We start from the raw sequence: 12,621 nt of genomic DNA on the forward strand, positions 1-12,621 counted from the left end.
GTATGACCTTTATTTAATTTTTTTTTTTTTCATTTTAAAGAGAGAGAGAGAGCATGAGCAGGGGAGAAGGGCAGAGGGAGAGAGAGAGAATCTTAAGCAGGCTCCACACCCCACTGGGAGCCTGATGCGGGGCTGGATCCCGTGACCCTGGGATCACGGCCTGAACCAAAATCAAGAGTCGGACACTTAACCAACTGAGCCACCCAGGCGCCCTGAGATGATTATTTAAGTTCTCAGGCACCCCCCAAAAACTTGTGAAGTGTGTCTGTGATCATAATAAGAGCGGCCAGGCACTTTGCTAAGTGTTGAACGTAATTCTCTTTGCATCCGATGCATCTTTGTATTTTAATCATCACTTTTGATAAGGAAGTGGGAACCTGGATAGTTACAAGGGAAACTTACCCAGTGTCCTGTAGCTAGTAAGAGCCAGGGCTGGTGCTTGAGCTCCTGACCGAATGATTCTGCTTCCACTTTTTCAACCCGTTTAGTGGCTGTTTTCCAAGAGGATGGCATTCTGTGGGCGCTGTTCCCACTTCGTGTGAAAGCATGTCTGTGTCTCTCTGTGCATTTGGGATCTGTGCTCACTCTCTCCCTGGGTCTTTATCAAAGCTATCGGCCATGTCTTTATTTCTCTGGGTTTTGCGGCTTCATATCCTATTTCTCTGCGTTTCGCTGCAGTAAATGTTCAGAATGTAAAACAAAACCATAGATTTTTGCCACGTGACACATTTCTGGAGCAGGGTGTTATGGTCCCTATTGTTTTAACATCAAATTAAAAAAATTTTTTTAATGTTTATTTATTTTTGAAGGAGAGAGACAGAGACAGAGCATGAGCAGGGGAGGGGTAGAGAGAGGGAGACACAGAATCCGAAGCGGGCTCCAGGCTCTGAGCTGTCAGCACAGAGCCCGCCGCGGGGCTCGAACTCACGGGCCGCAAGATTATGACCTGACCTGAAGTCGGACCCTTAACTGACTGAGCCACCCAGGCGCCCCTTAGCATCAAATTTATATTTAAAACTAAGTTTTAGGGGTGCCTGTGTAGCTCAGCTGGTTAGGCGTCCAACTTCAGCTCAGGTCATGATCTCGCAGTCCGTGAGTTCAAGCCCTGCATCGGGGCTCCGTGCGGACAGCTCGGAGCCTGGAGCCTGCTTCGGATTCTGTGTCTCTCTCTCTCTGCCCCTCCCCATTTGCACCCTCTCTCCTCTCTCTCAAAAATAAATAAACATTAAAAACAATAATAAAACTAAGTTTTATTTTTCATTACTTAGAGATTCTTTTCCTGAAATTCTTCTGAAAAAAATTTAAATCTACAAAAAACTTGAAAAAAGAGTACAGCAAACACGTGTATATACCTTTTACCAATTTGTTAACTGGTAAAAACTATGTTTGTTACCAGTAAGTGGTGAAAGGTAACCTCACCAGTTGTTTTTTGAAGGGACTTGCAGACATCATGATATTTTACTCCCACAGGTTTAAATATGTATGTCTGAAGAATAAGGAAATTGTTCTGTGTAATACCTTTATCACACCTAATACCTGATAAGTATTCTGCAAAGTCACCGATACTTAGAATTTCCCGGTAGGTCTTCCGTAACTTTTTTTCTATGTAAAGTTCACACGTTGCACTTGGTTAGGCTGGTTGTAATCTGAAGCAGTCCCTGCTTCTTCTTTTCCTTCTAAAAACATTCGCTTTTTTGAAGAGCCAGGCGGGCCAGGTGTCCTGCAGAATGTTTGGATCCCAGGTTTCCCCGGCTGTCTCCTCATAGTTGGGCGAGGCTGTGCATGTACGCGTGCACCCTTCCTTCATCGGGACTGCTGTCCTCGGACCGCTTTCACTTCGAGAAGGGCCATTCCGGTCTGCCCCGCTGTGGCTGCTGTGGCTGCTGCGGCTGTTTGATCGCTGCATTCTGCGGCTCTATATTTGCTTGCGTCTCGTAGCTGCTAGATTGGCGTTCCTTTGACGGTTGTTACAAACACCAGGATGGAAAGACAACAAGACAGCAGGGACAGAGACACACGGCAAGTCCGGCTCTGCCGTGAGACTGAGGCTCTGGGTGGTGGTCTCCTACCCAGAGGCCGTGTCTGCCGCCTCTCGCCAGGCCAGGGGGACACCAAGCAAATGATGAGTAGGGACAGTGGAGGTGAGGAAGAGATCTTGAGGGTGCGGGGTCCGCTGCTCCTGCCCACGGCACTGTCCCCTCTATGATGCCTCTTTGAGGTGGCAGTGACCAGAACGGCGGGAAGATGCCCCTGAGATCTGCGGATATGTCCATCCTTAGGAGATACTGACAAATAGTTTTTGAATTCATTATGTCAACTTGCATTCCTACCAACAGCATCTGAACATTCCGCTTGCTCGATATCTTTGTCAACACTTGGTATTTTCAGCCTTTTGATTTTAGGCCTTCTGGTGGGTGGATGGGATCTCACTGTGGTTTTGATTTGCATTTTGTTGATAACCAAGAACGTTGGGCTCTTGTTCATATGCTTATAGCCCTTTGGATATCCTCTGTGGTGAAGTGTGCCCCTTTACGTACGGATTGGTAGGAGTTTTTAGTATAATCTGATCATGACTCTCGGGTTGGTTATAGGCACTGGTAGAGATCTTCCAGCCTGTGGTGTATTTTGATGACTGAAAGTCCCTGATGTCAACGTGGTCCAATTCCTGGGGAGCTCTTCTTCTTCTGGGTGGAGGAGCACCCTTGCTGTTTCCTGGCCCTCCCCCATGGGCTCGGTGGCCCCACGTGACTTTATGTCACGGCAGAGAAGAGCGTTGTGGACACCTTTCCTTCTGTCAGGAGAGAGAGATCTTTGTTGGAAGCCACAGCTGACTTCCCTTATATCTTGCTGAAAAATGGGGGTCACATCTCCTTCCTTCGCTGCAAGGGAGTCTAGGAAAGTGGACATCTGTCTTGTTCCTAAGCTCTCTGTTGTGAGGGAGGCAAGAGGACAGCGCACCGGGGAGAGCCGTCAGGTGGCCAACGAGCGAGGTCTGCTCAAGAAAGACGTCGGGCGCTGGGACTTCCTGCTGTCACCAGCAAGAGGAAGGTGCATTATGCACCCCTCCTCCCACTGAGATGTGTTGATGACATATAACGTTGAGCCGTTAAATCTACCTCCACTGAAAGATATCACGAAGCTGAGATATTATGAAGGATTTCTGATAAAAGTGAGGTACGTGTGAAAATACCTCCATGTGGACTCCCATATTTGCATGTGCCTTAGTGTCAGTTCTCATATACAGGCATTATTATTATTATTATTATTATTATTTTTCCAAGTCTATTTATTTTAAGAGAGAGACAGCAGGAGAGGATCAGAGAGAGAGAGAGAATGGATCCCAAGCAGACTCCACATTGTCTGCACAGAGCCCAGTGTGGGGCTCAATCCCACCGACTACAAGACCATGAGCCAAAATCAAGAGTTGGGCGCTTAACTGAGCCACCGAGGCGCCCCTGCAGGCATTTTTAACATGGAAAAATACATCCTACTGAACTGCTTACCACTGGTCATCTGATGAGGATCAGATGGGAGAAGTGGAAACTTTTTTTATTTATTTATTTTTCAATATATGAAATTTATTGTCAAATTGGTTTCCATACAACACCCAGTGCTCATCCCAAAAGGTGCCCTCCTCAGTACCCGTCACCCACCCTCCCCTCCCTCCCACCCCCATCAACCCTCAGTTTGTTCTCAGTTTTTAACAGTCTCTTATGCTTTGGCTCTCTCCCACTCTAACCTCTTTTTTTTTTTTTTTTCCTTCCCCTCCCCCATGGGATTCTGTTAAGTTTCTCAAGATCCACATAAGAGTGAAACCATATGGTATCTGTCTTTCTCTGTATGGCTTATTTCACTTAGCATCACACTCTCCGGTTCCATCCACGTTGCTACAAAAGGCCATATTTCATTCTTTCTCATTGCCACGTAGTATCCCATTGTGTATATAAACCACAATTTCTTTATCCATTCATCAGTTGATGGACATTTAGGCTCTTTCCACAATTTGGCTATTGTTGAAAGTGCTACTATAAACATTGGGGTACAAGTGCCCCTATGCATCAGTACTCCTGTATCCCTTGGGTAAATTCCTAGCAGTGCTATTGCTGGGTCATAGCGTAGGTCTATTTTTAATTTTCTGAGGAACCTCCACACTGCTTTCCAGAGCAGCTGCACCAATTTGCATTCCCACCAACAGTGCAAGAGGGTTCCAGAAGTGGAAACTTTAAAGTTTTCTTTCTATACTTCTATACTATGTTCCTTTTATATTTTTATAACTTGAAAAATACCGTAGACCCATCTTTATCTATTTGAGGTGCATTGGAGTCAATTCCCACTTACCAGGGGTGATGTGCCTTGGTTCGCCATTGTCAGTTTAATGGTGCCTGCATTTCTGAAGTGACTGACTGTTGGAAAGCACTGGAAACCCTAACAATTGGCCGCATTTGTGGAGTGGATAAACCATGAAGGAGGTACTTTTGCTTTATAAAAACTCCACCAACTACTTACTATGCTAAGTTACATGAGTCACTCATGGGCTGAATTGTGTCCTTTCAAGATGTATGTGTGGAAGCCCTAACCCCCCGTACCTCAGAGAGGAGGCAGGCTCTTTGCAGAGGCAGAGAGAGAGGGAGACACAGAAACCGAAGCAGGCTCCAGGCTCTGAGCTGTCAGCACAGAGCCTGACACCGGGCTCGAACCCACAAGCCGTGAAATCATGACCTGTGCCTAAGTCAGGTATTCAACCGACTGAGCCACCCGGGTGCCCCCAAGGAGAAACCAACCTTGACCTCGAACTTCCAGTGTCCAGAACTAAGAAAAATAAGTGCCTGCGGTTTAAGCTGCTGGGCTGTGGTGCTTTGTGGTGGCCACCTTAACATGCTAACACAGTCGCCTGATACTCTATACACTATGCCCTTTTTCTTCCTTCTCCTCCCGTCGTATTGAGGCGTCACTGGCAAAACCATGACGTGAAGTGCAGGATGTGATGATGTGATGTATGTGCACGTTGGGAGAGGACCCCCCAATGAGTTATCATATCCTTCACCTCACACGTTTCCCTTTTGTTTGGGGAGACCCTGTAAGCTCTCCTGTCACAGCCAATTTCAGCTCTACACTGTCATCGTCTGTAGTCATCGTGATTTATATCAGATCCTCAGACCTCATGCATCTCAGAGCTGGAGTGCGTGTCCTGTTTCCAGACTCTTCCTGCCTATCCCACCCGCGGCCCCTGACAGCCACCATTCTGCTCTCCGTTTCTAAGCATTCAGCTCGGGTATGTCTTCACGCCTGTGGGCACTCAATTACACCTAAGCCTTTGTTTGGTGTTTCAGCCTTAACTTCCAAAGTTCTTCCATAATTCTCTCCTCTTCATCAGCAGGATAATTCAGTGAAGTGAGGTAAGTCAGGTATTCTCGCCTTACAGATATGGAAACTAATTCTAATTCTGGGCTGGGCCTGAGATTCTGTGTTTCTAGAAGCCTCTGTGTCAGGTTCTCAGCGCTGGAGCTCAGACCACACCTTGACTAGCGAAGCTGAGTCTATGCGGCAAGAAACCAGAAGACTGGCTTGGATCCCATCTGTATTTTTAAAAGCTAACCAGAGGGGCGCCTGGGTGGCTCAGTCGGTTGAGCATCTGACTTCCGCTCAGGTCACGATCTCGCCACTCGGAGTTCAAGCCCCGCATCCGGCTCTGTGCTGACAGCACAGAGCCTGGAGCCTGCTTCAGATTCTGTGTCATCCTCTCTCTCCGTACCTTCCCCACTCATGCTCTGTCTCTCTCTGTCTCTCGAAAATGAATAAATGTTAAAAAATTTAAAAATAAATAAATAAATAAAATAAAAGTTAACCGGAAACCCGCATGTGAAATTGGCGGGAAGCGAGATGCTCCTACAGTGAATCACACAACAAAAGCTCGGCGGATGCAAGATTACTCCAACTTGGCTTTCCGATCCTCTGACTCATCTCAGGAGCGCCTCAAATCACAAGAACACCTCAAAGATTCAAAATTCGGGACGCCTCAAACATTCACAACTCCCGTGTTTTTGTGGCTGCTCTCTTCGAATTTACTCTGGGTATCTCTTCCCGACTTAACCTTTAGTCTTAGTATAGACATGGAATATTGGTGGAATTCTTCTAAGTAACTAGTATGTGTCAAGAAACAGAGTATCTACTGCCAAAAATAAAATGGCTTAAAAATAGTGCAAATCGAACCAGCAGGAGTTGATTTCCTGCCATCACTTCTCAGGGACTCGAGCAATGATTGAGTCCCGTACGCGGAGAACAGATTGTTCCACACGAGGCCTTTGGAAGTTAACTTCAAAGCAGATGTTCTGGAAGCTTCTGTGACCATTACAGACAAGCTGTTCTCATTTTATAGAAAAACAAATACGTAATAATAAATTATCATACTTACTTTAATGGCTTAATGAGGATTCATTAGGAAACATTCATAAAAGGGGATAAGAAGTTCAGAAGCGTACCTTTTAAAATAATATTTTTAGGGGCGCCTGGGTGGCTCAATTGGTTAAGCATCCAACTTTGGCTCAGGACGTGATCTCATGGTTCGTGGGTTCTGGCCCTGTGTGGGGCTCGGTGCTGACAGCTCAGAGCCTGGAGCCTGAAGCCTGCTTCGGACACTGCATCTCCCTCTCTCTGCCCCTCCCCATCTAGCGCTCTGTCTCCCTCTCTCTCTCAAAAATAAACATTAAAATTTTTTTTTTAATTTTTTAAATAATGTTTTTATTCCATTGGAAGCCCAAGACATAGTGAATGGTAGCAATTGGTGAATCTTACAAATAAACACCGTAAAAATATTGGACAGGATTCATTCAAGCCGGAACCCAAAGCGGAAAATAGCAAACTAGAATGACTTCGGGGTCAGTAGTAATTTTAAAGAAGCTCTAAGTTCAGAGGCCAGATGGTATTCCTTAAAAGACTGATCCAGAGATGTTCCCCACAAAAACTTTAACAGGTGATGGTTTCCCCAAAGCCTATTTGAACACCAGCCCTCAGAGGACTTACTGCCTTTAAAAGGGGGTCTTATATCCCATACAGGGGTGTCTGGTTCCTGGAATAAGCACAGGTCCTCGTGGGTTCGGAGCCCAGCTTCCTGTGTCGTTAGACTTTGCTGGGTGGTGTGCAGGGTAAGCTTTCCCTGACCGCTGGAAGGCACGCAAGCCAACCTGTGACTCTCCTGCCCGCTTTTCTAAGAGGCGAGTCTTTAGACACCTTAGGAAACCCAGGCTCCATGCCAATATAGTAGACGTGTGCAAAATAGTTCAGAACTGGAAAATATCAATACTGCTGTATCACCTACTCGATTCCAGGCTGGTGAAAAGAGATAGGGGGAAGAATAAATTTAAGGATGTGGATGTATCTTTAAAATTCAGAGACATCTAAGAGCTTTGAGCTGAGGTCCTAAAATACACCTTTCATAAAATTTAAAAAAGAGATTTCTGGGGCGCTTGGGTGGCTCAGTCTGTTAAGCCTGACTCTTGATTTTGACTCAGATCATGATCTCACAGTCTGTGGGTCTGAGCCCCACATCGGGCTCCACACTGACGATGCAGAGCTTGCCTGGGATTCTCTCTCTGTCTGCCCATCCCCTGCTCTTTGTCAAAAATAAATAAACTTAAAAAAAAAAAAAAAAAGGCTCCCAATCAGTTCATCAAGTGTACAAAGAGCTATTACCCCACAGCCTCTGAGCCCCTCACACAGAGCTGTGGTCATAAGTGGGGTCTTAATGCCAAGGATATTTACAATATTATCCTCTGCGATACAAGAACAATATTGGAAATTCTTTTGATATTTATTTTTCCAAAAATGAGATATTAACCTTTACTAATGTTTAATGTTTTAAATGACTTTAGTATATGCTCTCTCTCTCTCTCTCTCTCTCTCTCTCTCAGGACTGATGGGTGGATGAGAAGATAAATGGATGGATGGACCCATTTTTTTAAAAGCTAGTAACTGTGGGATAACCTAGCAAAAGTTGCAACTCTCTGGTCTAAAAAAACTAGGACCATTTTGTTTTGCATTTTCAGAGCCCGGTCAGGTTACTCAAGTTGTTCTTAGCTGTCCTTAAAGGGTACAATTTCAGAGGACAGAGTTTTATCTTTATGTTTTCAAAACAAAATTTATTTTTTATTTTTTTTTTAATTTTTTTCAACGTTTATTTATTTTTGGGACAGAGAGAGACAGAGCATGAACGGGGGAGGGGCAGAGAGAGAGGGAGACACAGAATCGGAAACAGGCTCCAGGTTCTGAGCCATCAGCCCAGAGCCTGACGCGGGGCTCGAACTCACGGACCGCGAGATCGTGACCTGGCTGAAGTCGGACGCTTAACCAACTGCGCCACCCAGGCGCCCCAAAATTTATTTTTTAAATTGAGACGTGATCGACTTACAAGAGTGCATGTGTTTTAGGCATACACCACAAAAACTAACTTTTGGATTGAAAGACCGAGGGACACCAGTAATACGGAACAGATGCATTTTGATCTGCAAAACGGTTGTCCTGAAAACTTTGTTCTAATGTTCTTGTATCAGAACTTACTTCGAATAATGCTACTTGAATGGCGACCACCTGTTTCCGCCGGAGGAAAGACAAATAGTGCAAGACAGCACGTGGCTGAGGCCGGGCAGGTACACGCAGTAGAAATTCAAAGGGAGAAGAACACCCAGGTCGGGGGGAGGGAGGATATCTTCACAGAGTAAGGACGGGCAGAAAAGCCCGAAACCAAGAGAAAGAGGAGCAGGGCGCTGACTACCAGCAGCTGCCTCTTCCCCTCCCCCGGCCTCCCATGGGTCCCTGAAAGCTTCCTCATGGGACACCGGGGCTCCAGGGAAAACAGCAGACGTCAGTGGTACAAAGCTGTGGCTTCGTACGGCTTTGACTGTGTCCTACAGGAAGACCCATTCTACACCGTGAGCAGAAACCTACATAAGGTTAAATGTTCACCGAGCCACAGCCACACGTGCACATACAGCGCGTGGCTAGTCTCTGTCAAGTTCGCACCACGCTCCCTTGTGGTTGCAGCCCCCGGTTCGGAACTCACAGGTGAAGAAAGGAGGGGTGTCTGCAAATTTGGTGTCCGCTAAAATGATGAGCGCCTCAAGTTCCAGGCAAGGGAGTCTGGCCGTTATTATTTATTAACGGGAGGGTCTACTGAGGGCGAGCGACGCGACCCGACGTGGGTTTTAAGTGCTCACTCTGCAGCAGAAAAACCAACATGAACAGACCCAACATGAGACACGAGGCAATCAGGCCCAAACGAAGGGGACAAAATACTTACTGTGCTTCTTCCCCTTCCTCTCTGAGTTCTGCCTTGCGAGGCACCTCTAGTTAAGGCGGGGGTACACTGTGGTTAGCGGCAGGGCTTTCGGACATCACATCCCTGCCCCCGCCTGCCGGCTCAGTGAGCTTGGGCAGGTGTGATGGTTACTTTCATGTGTCAGCTTGGCTGGCCACGGGATGCCCAGATCGAGCGTGTTTCTGGGCGTGTCTGTGAGGACATTTCGGGGCACGGTTAGCATTTGAATCAGAGGACCGAGAGAGGCCGATGCCCTCCCCAGCGTGGTGGGCCTCGTCCGATCCGGCAAGGGTGTGAATAGAACAAAAAGGTGGAGGAAGGGAGAATTCCCCCTCTGCCTGACTGCCAGGGCTGGGACAGCACATCTCACTGGGTAAACACCACTGGCTCACCTGGTCCTCCAGCCTTCAGACTTGGACTGAGTCATACAATTGGCTTGACTTCTCTGGGCCTCCATTTTGCAAACAGATTGTGGGACTTGTCAGCCCCCATAATTGCATGAGGCAATTACGCATAATAAATCTCAGTCTCCCTCCGTATATCTCTATGTATAAATATCCTCCTATCCCGTGCTTCCGTTTCTCTGGGGAACGCTAATACAGCGCAGTAACTTTACATTTGCATCACGGACGGAGGAAGAGCTCCGCAAGGCGTAGCCACTGTTAGTGGCACTGGGCAGAAGCCCAGAGCACCGCGAAGCCCGTGCCCTTGTGCTCACTGGAGAGTGCAGCCGTGTCCCGCCGCATTCCTGAGGCAAAACGATTCCCCGGAGTTCAGGCAGAATACTCCGGCCTCCCACAGGCCGCCTCTGCTGCCTTTACAGACCAGCCACGCATCCCTCCCAGATTCATCCTGACCTCCCTCAAATCTTCACCTCACCCCGCGCCTCCGCGCTCCTGCCCTTCCCCATCTTTCGGCAGCGGGTGGTCACGGGACCACGTTGCCCTGGGCTGGCCAGCAGGCTCCCGTCCCTGTCCTATGCCTGGTGGCTGTGGTGGAGACTCCCACAGCTTCCTCCCTATCCAGCCCTACCCGATAACCATCTTTCTGGGAATTGTTAGGAACTACGGTGGTCCGAGCCTCCCCATCCTTGCTTTTGGAGAACCATTAAAGATTTATTCGGTGTATAAGCATTTTGTATCATTTTTTGGAACTTCGGGAGTGGGAAGTTCCCACGCCACACGCCATGAAACAGAAGTGTCACAGTGCAAACACGCTCGGTTTCTTTGGTTCCTAGTGAGTGTGGAATTCCTTGTTTCTGACATTCTTTTTTTTTTTTTATTTTTTTTTAACATTTATTTATTTTTGGGTGGGAGAGAGAGAGGGACACGGTGCAAGTGGCAGAGGGGCGGAGAGGGAGGAAGACACAGAATCCGAAGAGGGCTCCAGGCTCTGAGCTGTCAGCACAGAGTCTAAGGCAGGGCTCGAACCCACGAACCGTGAGATCGTGACCTGAGCCAAAGTCGGACACTTAACAGACTGCATGCCCCTACCATTCTTTAACATTCTAGACATCGTCCCATCCATATCTTAGACGCTTGAAATCATAAGGAGGAAGAAGGCCTCCGTGTTTAAATCCAAGTATTCTCCATGACAACTGACAGAGCAATTCACCCGGAAGATGCTACGGCCTCAGGCAGGCCCCTTTGCTTCTCACAAATGCCTCCTCCTTCCTTGACACGACTCGAGTTTACCTTTCCTTTTTAAATATATATGTTGTTTTCTGTTTATTTAAGTAAACTCTACCCCCATCACAGGGCTCAAACTCACGACCCCGCAGATCAAGAGTCGCACGCCCTGCGGACTGAGCCACCAGACTGACCTTTCTTGCTATCATCTGCTTGTTCTTAATCCCCTTGTAGTACCACACACTGTAGAAGGTTCACCTCTTTTCGGGGCAGTTTCTCAGGGTTTCTTAATACCTTCTACTCTGTGGCCTTGAGATTGGCCACGTCCGCTAGGTGCCTCTGGAGTGTTTACTCCTGCCACCCCTAGCTACATCCACCCAGGTGTGACACGACCATTGTCTTCATGCCTGGACACCGTTTGTATGGACACAACCCAACATCCCCTGGGAGCTGACTTCATAAGCTGGAGGGAACCAAAGCTTCCCCCCCTCCCCACAATATGCATTTATTGTATTGCTTTTCTCCCAACTGTGAACGTGGACGGCATTACTTGTGTTTTCATTTAACATGGGAATCTGACTTTATACTTTATCCCTATTGTAATCCACGTTAGGTTCATTTCACCCGTTCCAGGCTGTCAGGTGCTTTGGGATCCCAAGAGCCACGTAATAGTTTAGTGCTCTTGTGTGCTCTGGAAATGAGATGGGCTTGCCTCTGGGCCTCACCCAGCCACGGATAAAATATGAAGACACAAGGCCAAGGGCTAATCCTCTAAGCAACCACACTCCTCTAAGAGCCAGGGCATTTAAGAGAGAAAACTGGTCTCTGCGGCCAAAAGGACAGTGTGGATAGCATGTATGTGCGTTATTAGCATTGCCTATAATTCAAAGGGCCACTTTTGTTTTAATGTTTATTTTTGAGAGCGAGACACAGAGTGTGAACGGGGGAGGGGCAGAGAGAGAGGGAGACCCAGAATCCAAAGCAGGCTCCAGGCTCCGAGCTGTCGGGCTCACAGAGCCCGACGCGGGGCTCGAACTCACAGACCGCCACATCATGACCCGAGCCGAAGTTGGACGCTTCATCGACTGAGCACTCCAGGCGCCCCCAAAGGGCCACTTTTAAGAACCTAAGGGAGGCAGCTTTTACTCAAACCAGGCAGCCAAAACGGCTGCTAGCACGGATGCTGGTCGGGCCCCTCCCTGCAGAATGAGGGTTAAGTCACTCCACACATGCTCTGTGATGCCTCAGGCCCCTCCACCCATGCAGAACCGGAAGGAGGTCAGTGTGGAACCAGCTGGGTCTGCAGAGGGCTTTCGTGAGGACAGTAGCTTCGGAGAAAGCCGGGTTTGACCGGCATCCGCCCAGCCCCTCATGCCCCCCCCACCCCACCCCCAGAGACCAGTCCCACCGCACAACAGCAGACATCTGGTCCGCACTTACTTCTACAGGCGACTGTGGATCCTGGACAATTCATCAGTAATGCTCTTATCAATTTTCTCAGAATGACGCTTCCTGCTGGCCTTCTACGTTAGAGGCTACTATTTATATCCCTCGCTGGCAAACCGTAAAAATATCAAGTCATTGTGTATACTTAGGCTACATGCTGAAATAGGACAACTGATGTATTCTCTGGAATCCTGGCAACTACGTAAAAATGGGATTTCACGAGCTTAACCCCTAGAC

The sequence above is a fragment of the Puma concolor genome, chromosome D4 (genome assembly GCF_028749965.1).
Source record: "Puma concolor isolate L17-30 chromosome D4, mPumCon1.1.hap2, whole genome shotgun sequence".
Lineage (NCBI taxonomy): Eukaryota > Metazoa > Chordata > Mammalia > Carnivora > Felidae > Puma > Puma concolor.